This window comes from Lonchura striata, chromosome 13 (assembly GCF_050655825.1).
Source record: "Lonchura striata isolate lonStrDom1 chromosome 13, ASM5065582v1, whole genome shotgun sequence".
NCBI classification, from domain to species: Eukaryota; Metazoa; Chordata; class Aves; order Passeriformes; family Estrildidae; genus Lonchura; species Lonchura striata.
Window position 1 is genome coordinate 13,929,446 of NC_140715.1, and position 14,710 is coordinate 13,944,155.

A 14,710-nucleotide genomic window follows, 5' to 3' on the forward strand; every position below is an offset into this window, starting at 1 on the left:
CTGCTCCTACAAAGGAGCTGGTGCTGGTTCAGTGGGACACAAGATATTTGCCTGCAGCCCTCGTGGCTCCAGTGAGCAGCTCTTCAGCTCTTGGGCCAGGACCAGACAGCCCCTGGGCTTTGATAGACAGCCTAGCACAGATGAGGACCAGAAAAAAATGGAACACCAGAAACTGGGGATTTCAACTGTAGCCATTCCTCACCAGGTGACTGATATTGGGCTTGCTTGGACTAGGGCTCTACAATGATCCCCTCTGCTAACCAGAGCGAGTCTGGCACAAGATTTTTCCATACACATGTAGCTTTCTGTAATCAGGAGGACAAATCAGGGATGCCTAGATACCACAAATGAGTTTGTACTGGGATGCTCTCCGGAGGCATTCATGGAATGCCCTTCTCCTGTGGTGCACTCTCATGTGCAGTCACCTGACTAGGACCACCCTTAGTGGATTGCAGCAGCCCCCTTCCCTGTACCAATGGACAGGCTTTCCAGGAGTGAAATTACCCAGGCTCAGGGACAGGCAGTTAAACATTATCGTGCTCTTCTTCCAGCTTTTTTCAGGGAGAGTCCCACTTTTTGTGTCTTTGCATTTTTGGCATGCCAGACATGCACCCTAAGTGAGCTCCTCATGGACAAAACATCTCGAAGTACCGGTTACCCTCAGAGACTACTGTTGTTTTTCATCAGCACAGTGTTGCCAACTGTCATTACTTCATGATCTTTATCTTAAAACTCCAGCTTCTGGAGATGTGAGATAATGCAAAAGAAGTCTTGTTGACTGCAAAAACAAGCAAACTAACTAGAAATAGAGAGGGGGAAAAAATGTTATGGAATGTGAGGCTGTGACTCAGGTAGGTGCTAAATGCTAAGGAAGAAAAGAATGCAAAAATATGCTGCTAGCTTGACTTTCTACAAAAACATGAGGTTTTTTTTGCAACTGTGTGCTGTGTATGTCTGTTTGCTTCCCTTGTAACATTCAAATCCAGGTATCAGAGAGATCTGGCAGGGTTGGAGAGGTCTCAGGGTTGTGGTGTCTCCACGTGTTTCACAAGCAGCTCTAACACCTGTACTCTAGAGCTGTGACCTGAGGACTACAGTTTGAGAGCCTCCGGATAAGAGGAAATGGTCTTAGGTTGCCTTGAGCGGGGGGTTAATATTGCATATTAGGAAAAATTTCTACACCGAAAAGGCGGTCAGGCATTGGAACAGGGTAGTGGTAGAGCCACTATCCCTGGCAATGTTCAAAAGACACGTGGATGTGGCCCTTGGAGACATGATTTAGTGATGAACACACTGGTGCCGGGTAAATGGCTGGACCTGATGATTTTAGAAGTCTTTTCCAACTTTAATCATCCAGTGATTCTAGGAATGTTTCTCCATGGGGAACCCTGACCTAGGAGACAACAAAGGTCCACCAGCTTCTCAGCCACAGGGGTGGCGTGGAGATCCAGGCTGGTGGAGAAGCCGCGGTGCCAGCAGGAGAGGCTGCTGTGGGACAGGGCGGTGAGGGACGTGCGGAGCGGCACCGCCAGCGCTGCCAGCCCGGCCTGCCGGCCTCGTCCCCCCAATTGTTCTCCACTTCCTTCCCGCCTGCGCGCCTCTGAGGTGCTGTCCCCATGGCTGCCCCCATGGCAACAGCAGGGTGACAGCCGTCTCCCCGCCATCTCCGCCTCCCCTTGCCCACGCGAAGGAGCCTCAGCCCAGGGCCAGTCCTGTGTGCGTGTCCCGCTGCCACGGCCTGTCCTACAAACATTGCCCCCTCAACAGCAGCAGCAGCAGCAGCCATCCCTTGTCACTCAACACACGGGTCGCTGTGGTCCCTGGGCCGCGTGGCGCTCGGCCACCATGGAGGACAATGGAGGACACCCCGCCTTGCGCCCCCAACCTCCCCTTTCCCAAAGGAGGGGACGTCAGATGTCACAGAGAAAAAATGTGCCCCGGGGCTGTGAAAATAAATGACCACATTTTTTGTAAAATCCCTTCAAAATGTAACAAGGTTTATTAAAGAAAGGAGGCGGGGGAAGGAATCTGTCTGCTAAGCTGCGTTTCCTATTAATGCCGGACACGCTTATCCCAGTGCAAACACTGCTCCCCAGATGGCCACAGCTTCCCTGTCCATCGTCCCAGGGAGCGGCTGGGGGTGCCTGTCCCCCCCACGGTGCTCAGCCCAAAAAAGCAGAAGATAATGGCTTGCATAGGGCTGGCTGGGGACAGCAAACCCTCTCATCCTGTCTGTGCTCTGGGGCAGCAAGCAGAAAGGTAATCCCCAAAAGTCTGGCATGGCCAGCTCCCAGGCTGGCTGCAACAGGCACTGCATTAGGTCTTAAAACTGGCATGGTTCCTCTGCTTGAACCACTAAATAAGTGCCAGGGTGGCAGAAGTCTCTTGGCCAATGCTGTGCCCCACCACCGGGGCTGGGGGGAGCAGGACGGCAGCAGAAATAACCCCCTGCCTCCCTTCACGTGCTGCCTGGTGACCTGTTAGCAAACAACACCAGGGGGTGGAGGGGAAGAAAGGAAAAGTACGATCTGTGCAGGTTGGGGCTGTGGGATTCCTGCAGATGCATCCTGTCCATGGCCCTCCGTGAGTACAACAGGAAAAGGAACCACTGCTCATTCCGAAAGCACCGTGGCGCGGGGCTGGGGACACTCCTGCTGCTGGCAGCACTGCTGGCCAGCATTCGTGGCCATCCAGCCCCTTCACCAGCCTGAATTGCTGGGAGCTTTGAGGACTCCCTGCACTGGCTCAGCTGGGGACCCGCTGCTCACATTGATGCCTGGCATCTTGGGATGCCGATGCTGAGAGCCACCCATGGCATCCAGGACAGGCAAAGGGATGCACAGAGCCATTCCCAGCCTGCAAAATCATCAAAGCCATCAGCTTTCCCTGAAAAAATTCTCTATCACTCTGTGCTTGCCAGACTGATACACCCCATTGCTGGCCTTGCCCTTTCCCTCCCCAAGGGAGCGTGTGCCCTGCCGTGGCTCTCTCCTGTGTTTTGCTCTCCCCAGCCCTGAACTTGGTGCTGGGTTTGGCCATTAAATCTCTGCTAACCGACACACAGATGGTTTGTGTCTCTGGCAAATCCCAGAGTGTGAGGGAGATGTCTCCAGAGCATGGAGTGTCTCCTCTCCTCTGAGTCCCTCCTTCCCCACCTCCAACCCCTGTGATGCTTTATCTCCTCAGCCCTCCAAGCAGCTCCCGCTTTCTCCCGCACACCCAATTGTACCCTTGCACAGGGAGAGCATTAATGTAATTAAAAAGGCATGCAGCAGCTCTGGCTTTGTTTTTTCAAGATGGTTGCAGCTTTTTTCAAGCAAGTTGGCAGCAGGATATTAAAATAAACAGAGGGGGATTGATGGGATGCGGTGAGAGGAAGCAGGATCCCACAGCCAGTCACACCTTGTCTATTCCCAGAGAATCACATTTCCCAGCAGTTTTCTTTGCCTTGATCTTGCAGTGCATGGCTCTGAAAGGGGCCAGGCTGCACTGAGGGCCTTCTCCTTATCACTGGTGGCTGCTTCATTTTCAGGCCCCTCTACCTCTTTCTGCACCCTGACACCACTGCTGCTCTCAGTTGCATCCTGCATCCAGGGCTCTCCCTACCTCGTGGGGAAGCCACGTTCACCCTGGAAAGTGCTATCCACACCAGGGCATCTCGCAGCCTGACCTCTTCCCTCCACCCTTGGGCATGTGGGAAAGCCCCTCTTGGAGCCTGGTTTTGCCTTGTGAGGGCTGCAGATGCTCAATCCCTGCAGAGCAGCATCAGTGCCAGAGCCAGCACTGCCACAGCGTGCCATGGCTTTGGGAACAGAGCAAAGGCTGTGTGCAGGACAAGGTAAGCATGGTATGGTGCAGTATGGCACAGCACAGCTCCTGCTCTCCATCTGCTTCCACTCACAGGAAGCCCTGCACCGGATCCTCCCCCAAGCCCCCACACACCACCTCAGCCCCTCTCTGCTTCCCCTTCCCTCCCTCTCTGCTGAGTCGGCCCTGCTGACTGATGAACGGGGCGCCTTTCCGGAGAGGGATTTTGTTCACACTCTGTCCTTCTCGCTGACTTCCTTCCCTGGCACTGGGTTGCATCGCTCTGGTCACAGCCACCACGTGTCCCCAGCTAACCGGCCCAGCTCATGCCCTTGCCACCACCAACACGCACAAAGCAAAGCTGCTCCAGGTGAGGCCTGTCTCCCTGCACCTTGCCCCAGTGCTATACTGGGGCAAAAGATCAGCTGGAAGGGAAAAGAGCATTCTTTCCCCCAGCAAAGCTCCCCTGACCCTGCTATCACCCCAACTCTGCTGTTTTCAGACAAAAACTCACAGTCAGTGAGCATCTGTTCAATGAAGCAATGCAGGAACTCAAGATTTGGACACTTTCTAAAAAGGAAAATTTTCTTTGTGCCAGATACTATGTAAGCAAAGCTTTGCTCCTCAGCAGCCAACAGTAAAATTCTGGTACCTCTTTGGCCAAGAGGGACTATTCAAAAGAGCAGCAGTAGCTAGCACTGGGGCAGAGGGAGGAGAAGCTTTGCTCTGCTCTTTCTCCAGACTTCTTCTCCTGCCTTCCTGGCTGGACTTGTCTGAATCAGGAGCATTTTCTGGCAAAACTGCATGTTCCCCACGGGAAGTAACTCTGGCACCTTAGGTGCCATTTCCCCCCCTGCTCCAGTTACAATTCCCCACTTGCCCTGTGGTGGTACAACTCACTGCTCTTGTTCTGGAGGACCTGTGGTTGCCCACAGACATGTGGGAAGTCCACGTGCTGGAGGCAGAACCAGGCCAAATTCCCACCTACAGGGCTGAAGTTCCCCCATAGAGTGACTTGCTCTCATGCACGGGGCAAGCATCCAACTGTGGGTTGGAGCAGCAAAGCGTGAGTGTCACGTCACACAAGGAGCAGGCAGCTGGCAGAGCAGCAGGGGAAATCTGAAGTAGGGCTGTCAGCTCCTCCTCTTCCTCCTCCCAGTGCTCTCCAGTAGGGAGGAAGGCTTGTTTTGCAGAGAGGTGAGATATCACACGAGGCTGAGAAATAAATGTCAGGCTCCAGCCGATGTAGGGATGAAATACCGTGTGTCTTTTCTCCAAACTCACAGCGGGCAAAGTGAGCCCCAAACATTGGTGGGAACTGACACCAAAATAGAGCAGATTCTGCCCAGCAGCCTGTGCCTGAGGACCGCCTGGGCAGGGTGACAGCCACCCAGATCCACAGTGAAGATAGGAGGAAAACAGATGGAAACAGGCTAATGAACAAATGAAAAAAGAGAATAAAACTGAAAATCACCTCCAAACGATGCATGTGCACAAGGACAAAGAGAGCAGACACCTTCTTTTATGGGTTCATGGAAGATGTTCTCTGTCGTATAACTCAGGGTTGACCCTCAGTTCAGACCTGCCTCAGAAGGGTTAAACAGGGGGGCTGTGCTTCTCAGTGCAGGAGCAGCCTCTCTGATCCTGCTGTTGTGCTACAGCACCACCACAGTCCCAGCCCCACAACTGAACCCACACACCAGGGGCTCACACAGGCCTTGGGCAGCACCTTTCCCCTTCTCACCGTGGGCAGTGCCAATGGCAAGGCATTGGTCCTTTGGTCTGCACATTTTTGTCCGTGCATCTCAAAGCCCTGCAACAACACCAAATCAAAGTGGGGCAGATTTCTGTCCTCACCAGTTTGTGGGGATGTACCCAAAGCATCAGATGTTCCATTGTTTCAGTTAGGACATGTGTCCTTTCTCAGGAGACAGAAAGGAAAAATAACTATAGAAACTCAGTCAATACAACCACAGAGGTGACCATCATTGTTGGGTATCTGAGCTTTCCTGTCCACCACCAGTAGTGTGAGACATCATCTTTGCCCCAAAACACCTGTGGGCAAGTTGGTGTGTGGAGGTGGGAGCCCCCTGAGCAGGAACCAACAGGAGGGCTGAGGAAGGGGCCACCAGGGGACCACCAGAGCTGGTGAAAATGCTTTTCTTAGGGAGATACCCTAAGCATCCTGTGTCTGCAGTGATGCCAGGTGAGGAGGAAGGACATGTGTCCAAATAGACAAGACATTTGGAGATTGAAGGAACAGGGCTTTCCTCCAGCTCAGCATCTGCAGCCAAAGCATATCCCTGCCTGGCAGCCAAGTGGGGAGTGGGATGAGGTGGGCAGAGAAATAAGCAGCACATTACATGGCAGCAGCATGGTCACAACACCAGCAGTAGCCACAGCCAGAGCAGCATTACCCTGAGGCTGGGCATTCCCTGCTTCCCCAGCCCCTGGCACCCCACAGCTGCACACCCAGTGCCTGTGGCTCTGGCCAAACAGGCCTCAGTCCAAAACTCTGCTTGGCCTCAGTGCATGCACCCCAACAAGTCTCTTTAGTCTCTCATGGCTGATAAACTTTAATTAATAGGTTCTTTTCTGGTGTCTCGTAACTACCTGCACCGATAGGTAATGAGGCAGTAAAAGGCACAAGGTCTCTGGGCTCCTCCAACATTTCACCTTCCAAGCTGGGTGTCCATCAGGGAAGAGAAACAGAGCAGCTCAAAAGCAGAAAAAAAACACTTTCAAGAGAGATGGGCTGTCCTGAGGAGCAAAGTTATCTGCGTATCCCCGGTCCCTTGGTGCCTTCAGGCAGGGATTTATAGCAGGGTATTTCCGAGCCAGCTGCCCCGGGCAGGAGAGCTCGGCTACACCCAATGCCTGACCATGCTCTCACCTGTTTTTGGACTCTGCCCTGCCCCAGGGTCCTGCCACCACGTCATCCCAAAGCATCCCAAAGAGGGGTCAGCGATCCTGGCTGGGAGTGTTTATCTGTCTGCCGCTCTCCCTCGGCAGGAAGCTCTATCTCACCATCGCCCTGCTCGCTCCAGCCCGGTTTCCTGCTCCATCCTGCCAGGTTTACCCTGCTTTTTCCTCCTCCCCTCCCCCTGCCCCACGGCTGTCAGCCCATGTTTGCATTTCTGTCTCCTGCCGTCTTTCCTCTCCCTGCCCGTGTCCCCCCCGCGCTCGCTCCCTGCCCCATCCTCCCCGAGCGGCTCCGTCCCGAGCCAAAGTTAGCCCGTGTCAGGTAGCCGCATGTCCGGCCGGGGGCAGCGGGTCAGCCGGGGCCACCCTGCAGACCTCCTCCAGGATCTCTGCTGTCAGCAGCCTCCCCGGGCCCCAGGGGAGCGCCTGTTTGCTGCCCTCGCTGCAGCGAGGGATGCTCCGGCACATCACAGGGCTGGTTTCCCTTTCTGCTGCGGGCCAGGGCTGGCCAGACGCTGCTTTGTTTGGTCCTCCATTCCCTGGATCGCTCCGCGTTTGTTGGCTGCCTGCTCCTGCCCGGAGAATCCTTTTCCTGCCTTTGAGATAGAGGATGCTCGAGCCATCTGTGTGTTTTATTTCCTTGTAGAAACTAACAAGCCAAGGATTGCTTCCTCTCCCTGACATTTCAGAGGGCAGCTCCGGCTCAGCGGGATGCGCAGGGAGGGGAGGGGGAGCCCAGCGCCTTCAGACAGGAACAGGACCTATTCTGTCCGCAGGATTCACTCCCTAAGCGGCAGAAATCCTCAGACCTACCCAAATGCCTGTGGCAGCTCCCACTCTGCCACTGCCGTGGCTCTGCAGGAGTGCTGGGTGAGCTGTCCTGCTTAGCATACATAACCAGCCCTTTTCCAGTGGCCCCTATTAACTGCACGGCCAAACCCTTGCAAAACTCAATTAAAATTATCCTCCCACATCTTAAGGACTGTCAGGTTGCTTCTCTTCCTGTTTTAATTTACGTCTTTCAAAATCTCACCCTGCTCACATTCTCTGCCCCAGCCAGGTGTGATTAACGTGGTGTAGAAGGAGCAGAGGGATCGGATGGCTTTCGGGACTGATATCAGCAATTAACACCGTTCCTTACATCTCTGACTTGAAGGGATGCAAAGGATGATCCATAGCTTGTGTGAAATGAGTGTTGGTCCAGTTCCACTACTTGGCAAAAGGTATTGCCAGCACAAATGCATGGTTAGGATGGGACATCCCCTGGGGGCCCTGGGGGCATGGGATCTCCAGGCAAGTGTTTTGGGAAAGGCTTGTACTGCTGCTCCTTCTATTACACCTCTTTGGGATTGCTCAGGGGTTCCCTGACCATTGCAGGATTCAGAGGTTAATTCTACCCTGTGACTATCCAGGTGCAACCCCAGGGGCTTTGCTGGGCTGAGGCACCTCTGGCAGCAGTGGGTACAAACCCATGGGACCCTAAGAACACACGGCCATTGAGGAGAAATGGCAGCCCATCAGTGATTAAAGGGAAACGATAGAATGAAATTACAATCCACTGCTTCTTACACTGTACCTGATGGAGTTACGAGGCAGATGACCAAGTACCTCTTCATGCAACTCAAACTAAATTGTGGATTTTTCCGTTGTGGGATACCCACAGAGAGATTCCCAAAGAGAGATAAGCCCCCAGAAGACAAGTTACTAGCAACTCTTACACACCATGATCCAGGTGAGACATCCAGGTCCAGGGGTCTCTAAGCCACCCACTGCCATAACAGAGTGTGTACATCCAGGATCTTCCTGTCCATGCCAGGGCATCATCCCCTTTCCCAGAGCTCCAGCTGCCCATGCTGAGGCTGCTGGCAGTCCAGGCAAAGCCAAGACCAGTTTCAGCCCCTGGGCAGAGGTTTCCACCCACAGACCTAGACTTTGCTGCACGAACACAGAGGAAGGGGAAAGCCTGAGAAACAGTGGAGAGAGACTCTAGATTCAACATCATCAACTATAGCTCTGTCATGAGCCATTTCCAGAGGCTCAGGTGAATTCCTGCTGAAGCAAACTGCAGGTGTGCTGTTGGGGCAAGATGGAGTTCAAGCCATGGGAAGCCTCAGCATCCAGCTCTTGCTGGGAGATGAGGAGGCAGAAGGCAGCTGACCGGGAAGTCAGACAGAGCCCAAGGGTCAGCACTGAGCACAGAGAGAAAAGGGCAGTAGCATTTGGAAAGAAAAAAACAAGTCACAGGTTTGCTTTTTCCTTGATGTGTGTGGGCTTAATTGCTGGCCTTTGAAGTTTAACTCTTCCCAAGACTGTTGGTTTGTGGACAGACTGAGCAGGACACTGAAAAAGCCCTGTACACCATTCAGGGCAGGTTTTCCCCACGTGAGCAAAGCCTGGGGTGCCCTGCCTGCCTCCTGCCCAGCCTGCTGCTCCAGACTGACTGTGATGGGCTTTTTCAGGGGTCTGCAAGCCCTGCAGCTGTGCTGGGAGACAAGGTACCAAGCAGAAAAAGACCTGCTTCTCCATCTTCATGTCCCTGGAGTCTGCATCCAGATGTTTGCTACTTAGCTGTGAACTGAAATCAACTCAGACCCTCAAACCAAACAGCTGCCCTGGAGCTGGCAGTGACTGTTCTCTGCAGCACAACCCACCCTCAAGTTGATCTCCAGCTGTGAGGCGCAAGAGAAGCTGATTGATAAACAGGGTAAGTGGGGAAAAAATAATTTTGCAATTAGATTATTATCTTGGCCTTGGAAAACCTGCATTCAACTCCCCATCTGCTCTGGGCTCCCTGGAAGGCTGTCATACAGCTTCCATGTACCTCCATCCCTGCCTGAGCCACCGAGCGTAGGGCAGCAGAAACTGGTCTGCTCTGGCTTGGAAAAATGTATACTGGTGCAAGAAATGAGAAATCCTTATTCCTTCTAATTAAAGGTACACAGGGAACAAAGAAAATTAATTTAGCCCAGAGTCAATGCAACATGAAAAAGCTACATTAGGTGAGGATGGGTGTAGAAAGTAGGAAGCACAAGCAAAATGCAGGAGGAATTTAAACTTCCTGATTATCAAAGAGGGGGCTTCAAGCACTGAGTATAATCTAAAAATAATAATAAAGCAAAGGGAAGAGTGATCAGGAGCACAGAGAGAGTTGCTGCCTGGGGAGCATGAGCCCTCCTCCCTGCGCAGCCTCTGCGTGCACACCTGCACATGCACACGCGAGCATCAGCACGACCCTGGGTGGGGTGGGCATGAGGGGAGCCTGGAAGATCACAGGCACACACTCTTCAAAGCAGAATTAGTCATCAGAGGTAGCGGCAGAGGAAGGAAGGCTCAGGTACGAGGTCAGGCACAAGCAGTGAGGGCTGACGGAGGAGTTCTGAGCGCTCGCTGCAGATCTAAGAGCCCTCGGTGCGAGCAGGATGGGAGGTGGGATCCCTGGGGTAAATGCACCTACAGCATGTAGGAGATAAGAAATTTCAACCCTCCACTACTCAGCTCAGCTTGGCTTTCTGCCATTCCTGAAAGCAGCTGGAGCTGCCCAAACCCAGGGCCTTCCCTGATGTGGTTAATGAAATCTTACTGTGTTCTCTGCAGAATCCCCAAGAGGGATGGGCTCTAAAGAGCACACCAAAGCTCTCCCCCAACACAGGATTTTGCAAGGCTGCACCTCAGCCCTGGGTCAGTGATCCCATCTGCTCCATGCTGGGCAAAGAGACTTGAAGATGCAGAGACTCAGGGCAGTGGAAGAAAGCCTGGCCCTGTGGGGCCGTCCAGGGCGTTGATGGCAAGTCACAGATGCACACGCTCTCAGTTTCTCTTGGCACAGAGCTGTGACCACAAGCCAGGACCCGCTGCAGCAGGAGATGATAATCATCATCTCCGAGAGCCAAAGTGTTTTGGGGCATTCGCGTCACTTGAGATTAGCTGGCTGTTTAACATCTGCACAGATTTCTCTCTCCACCTCCACATAACACCCCTTGTGCAGCTATGAAACTAACTTAATTCCCTTCCAAGAAAGGCTGAGTTGGAAATGTCACACTTTGTATATCACAGCACAATTCCTACAATGAAAGGCCCAGCCTAAATGGCAGTAGAGGACTCTGGCACTCTTTGAAGGCCTCCTTCTTCTGCTTTTTAAAAATAGCCTACAAACAGAGTGGCCAAGTCCCACAAACACGCAGTTACTCTCTGTTAGTGCGCAGAGGCTGGCTGTTGTTTTCCTGCTCCAAGGTGCTTCCCTTGCCACGCAGCGCAGTGGGAAGAGCACGCAAGCGGACGCGCTGGGAAGGAAGCGTTTGCACAGGCTAATGACTTCCAGCCAAGGAGCACAAGTACCAACAGGGAAACGGTGCTAAGGAAACAACACGCCACTTCCTCGGCTCCCCCTGTTTGGTCACCATGAGGTACTTGATGCTCAGAGCTGTGGGGCGAGGCTGGTGATGGCCTCTCCATCCCCCTGGGAATTCATGGTGTGGGTGAAGGAGAGACACATTGGCTTAGTCCACAAGTGCAGGAGAAGCCATTTGGGAGTTGGGGTGTTTTGGCACCATACTGGACTAAAGGGGCCACGACAGACGCTGGCCCTTCCCCACTCCCACAAATGTGGGTCTGGATGCCAGAGTACTTCCAAATGCCATTCAGGTTCATTTCATCATACACATCTCTCTTTATGCCCGAACAGGTTTCCTAAGTTCATGTGGGGTCCTGTTTATTTTTCTTTTTCTTTTTTTTTTTTTTTAAATCACTATTGTATTAAGAAGTGTTTTTCTTTTGGCAAAGGTTACGGTGGGGCCAACACTGTGCGAAGTCTCCTGCCTTCTATCACCACTAAAACCTCTGAGCCAGAGCTCAGCCCAGCCACGTCGCTTATCTTCAATGAAGGCAGGCTTGGATTTCCCCCTCCATATAAAAAATAGATCCCAGCACTCCCCCTCTCCCCCAGTGCATTCTTTCAAATGCCACCCACTCCTTGTTATTGCTGGGAGGCCAGAGAGCCAGGGATTAACTGCCTCAGGCTGCATCAAGCTTTATTTGTCTAAGCAGCCAAGGGTGAGGAACAGCCATAAATATTGTGAAATGCTGAATGTTTTGGAGGGGCATCATTGGGCAACACAGGCACCTTGGCAGCAGGGATTTCATCTTGGGCTGGACACAATCCTCGTGTGACTGATGTCATTGGAAAGGTTCCTGCTTCCCTACAATACAGGAGCTTTGAGGAACATCAAACTCCATCCTCATGTTTAAACAGTGGACACCACACCCAGTGCAACACTAACAGTGGTGCCTCTATCAGTCCTTGTAGCACGGGAGTAAGCAAACATGGTCAGGAAAATCCCACTTCAACACTGTCACCCAAGGGGACACATCCTGGGGCTGAGCCTGCCTGCCCAAAGCAGGGCGCCACGGGATGTGCTGCAACTGCCCTTCCCTTGCTCACTGGGCTGTCATGGCACAGAGAGGAGATGGAAAACCAAGATATGCCCTGATCCCATCCCAGCATCAGCAGGACTGCCAGAGCCAGCACTTACAGCCCAGGATCTGCCAAGTCTGACAGTTTGGCAACAGCAAACAAACCCCATGGGGAGGCACCAGGCCCAGATGCACACTCTTGACTAAATTGCTTCACAAGGCATCGCCAGGTAACTCCTTCTGGAGGCGAGCCAGCTTCTTGCCCTGTGCTTCATCCCAGCACAAGGACCATGCACTGCTTGCCCAGCGGTGAGTGATGTCCTTGGTGTGGATGGGTGCCCCTCCTGTGGGAGCATCCCACTCTGCAGCTGGCTGCCAGGCTCCCAGACATGCTGTTAAACCTCTGCCCTCTGCTTCCCGAGGGCCAGGGCTGCAGTGTGGGGAGGGGATTGATGGCCACTCCGACCCAGTTACGCTCCTCTGGGGACTCTGCTCGGGCTGGGACGATGCAGGGTGTGAGTGATGGATTTCTGTGGGCGCTGGATGCTGTCACCTCTGCTGGGTGCCATTTCGCTTGCTGCCATCACTCTGAGCTGGCAGTTTCCAAATCTGAGTATAATCCACCATTTGTGCCCAGCATTCCTGCCTCAGTAAATGTCAAGATTTACCGTCATTATGGAAACTGCTGGCTTGACCCACACTTATGTCAGTATTTATTTTTTTAGGTCACTACATCTAACATCCATGTCAGTGGACACCAGTACTTCAGAAATGGGGAAAACAAGTCACAAATGGAGAGCTAAGCCTGGAGCCAAACCTCACTGTCAGCACACCCGTGTGTCTGTGCAGACACATACATGGTGCCCTCATCAATTTGGGAAATTAGTGGAGGAATTTCCAGGCTCTGCTACATGGCCCTGCGCTTTTTTATTTTGGAATAAATAAAACCAGTAAACCTTTTACAGATTTCCCTGCTGTATGTAGTGCTCAAGTGCCTCTGTAATTCAGAAGGATGATGGCGGACCCCAAAACCCGCCATGGGTCTCATGAGTCTTGTGATGGTGCAGACAGACCTTGATAAATCTGTGGAGCCACTGCCCAGCTCAGGGTGTTTGCCAAGTCTCAAATTGCCCTGCCAGCAGCTGGCATGGAGAACCTGTTGCAGGGTGGGGAAGAACCCAGAGAGGAAGGGGACAGTGACCAGGGGAAGCTGCCAGGGGCACTGCTCACTGGCTACTACTGGCTGCTCAGCAAAGCCACCGTGAGCTTGCAAATTCTTTATAAACGTCCCATGTGACACAATTACTCAGGGGCCAGATTCTGAAGCTCTTCCTTCTCTCTTTACTCAGACCAAGCTCCACTGAAGTCACTGAGACATTGGCCTAAATACAACTGAAGGAGTTCAGGATTTGGTCCAGTAATAAAAACTTCCTTCCTTTGTCTACTGCTCACTCCACATGATCCCATTGCCTCCCAGTCTCCTCCTGGCCTCGTCTCCCAAGGCTGGGGCTGTCAGTTGTTTTGATGTTGCTCTTTCATTTTACCCTCAGCCAGACCATGCCAGTCCCCTCATGTAGCTGTGAGCTGCTGAGGTGGAGGGAGCTGGGCTGGCCAGTGAGGAAGAGGAGGACACTGTGGGGTTAAATACAACCTGGCTGAGGCACAGAGCCAGTCTTGGAAGCATGGATGTGTGCAGACACCGTGCAGGCTAGGAGCTGGCTCTGCCATCACCTCCCCAGTTCCTTCAACGCCTCCTTGAGGACAGGCTGGAGCATCTCCAAAAAAGCCTTTCTCCCCCCTGCTGAGCATAGAGCAAATGCCCTGGGCTTTACACCAAACTTTTATGTGAGGGAATGGGTGACATGACTCCTGCCCAGGAAAGTGCAGCAGGAAGTTAACTCATCTCGCTGCAATGACACATGCTAGAAAGTGACACCATAAAAAAAACATATAACTTTAAACAAATAACTTGCAAAATGAGTTTTGCTGCTTTTTCTGCTTCAAAACAGCCAGGAGGATGCAAATCCCTGTCATTCCTCAAGGGTATCTCATCCTCAGCATGACCATGTGAATGTGCACTGGGGTTTGGAGCAGGAGCTCCTGCTTCCTTGCCATGTCCACCAGCCTTGCACACACCTGTGACACAGAGCAGCACAGGAACACACACAGTCAGATACAGCAATTCCCTTTGCACCACCTGCCCGTGCTGCTTGGTGACAGAAAGCAACCACAAAAGGGATTTGAACTCAGCTGAAGCGAGAAGCATTTGGTCCTGAGGGACCACCATGGTTTGATGATCTAAACCTCAGCCTTGCAACTCATGGATGCTCATGTGGGTGACCTGGTCAGACAGCACATGGCTCAGAGAGAATGGACCTAACCCCTATGAGTTCCTGCTGAGGTTTTGCATCTTGCAGTGAGATTTTTAGCATTCCTCAGCTAAGACTGAAACAGAGGCTCACTTTGGAGTGTGCAGTTCTAACCACCCTAGGGAAACAGAACTCTAAGCAGCAGAGGAATGGTGTTCTCGAGGTGCAAGGCTGTGGCACAGCCTTTGCACAGGTCTGTGGGA

General features: G+C 52.7%; 1 protein-coding gene across 3 annotated transcripts in view; it reads right to left on the reverse strand.

Annotated features, from left to right (window-relative positions):
- Positions 1 to 14,710, reverse strand: part of FLT4 (fms related receptor tyrosine kinase 4) — a 57,545-nt gene that overhangs the window by 36,436 nt on the left and 6,399 nt on the right. The gene's annotated exons all lie outside the window — the stretch shown is intronic.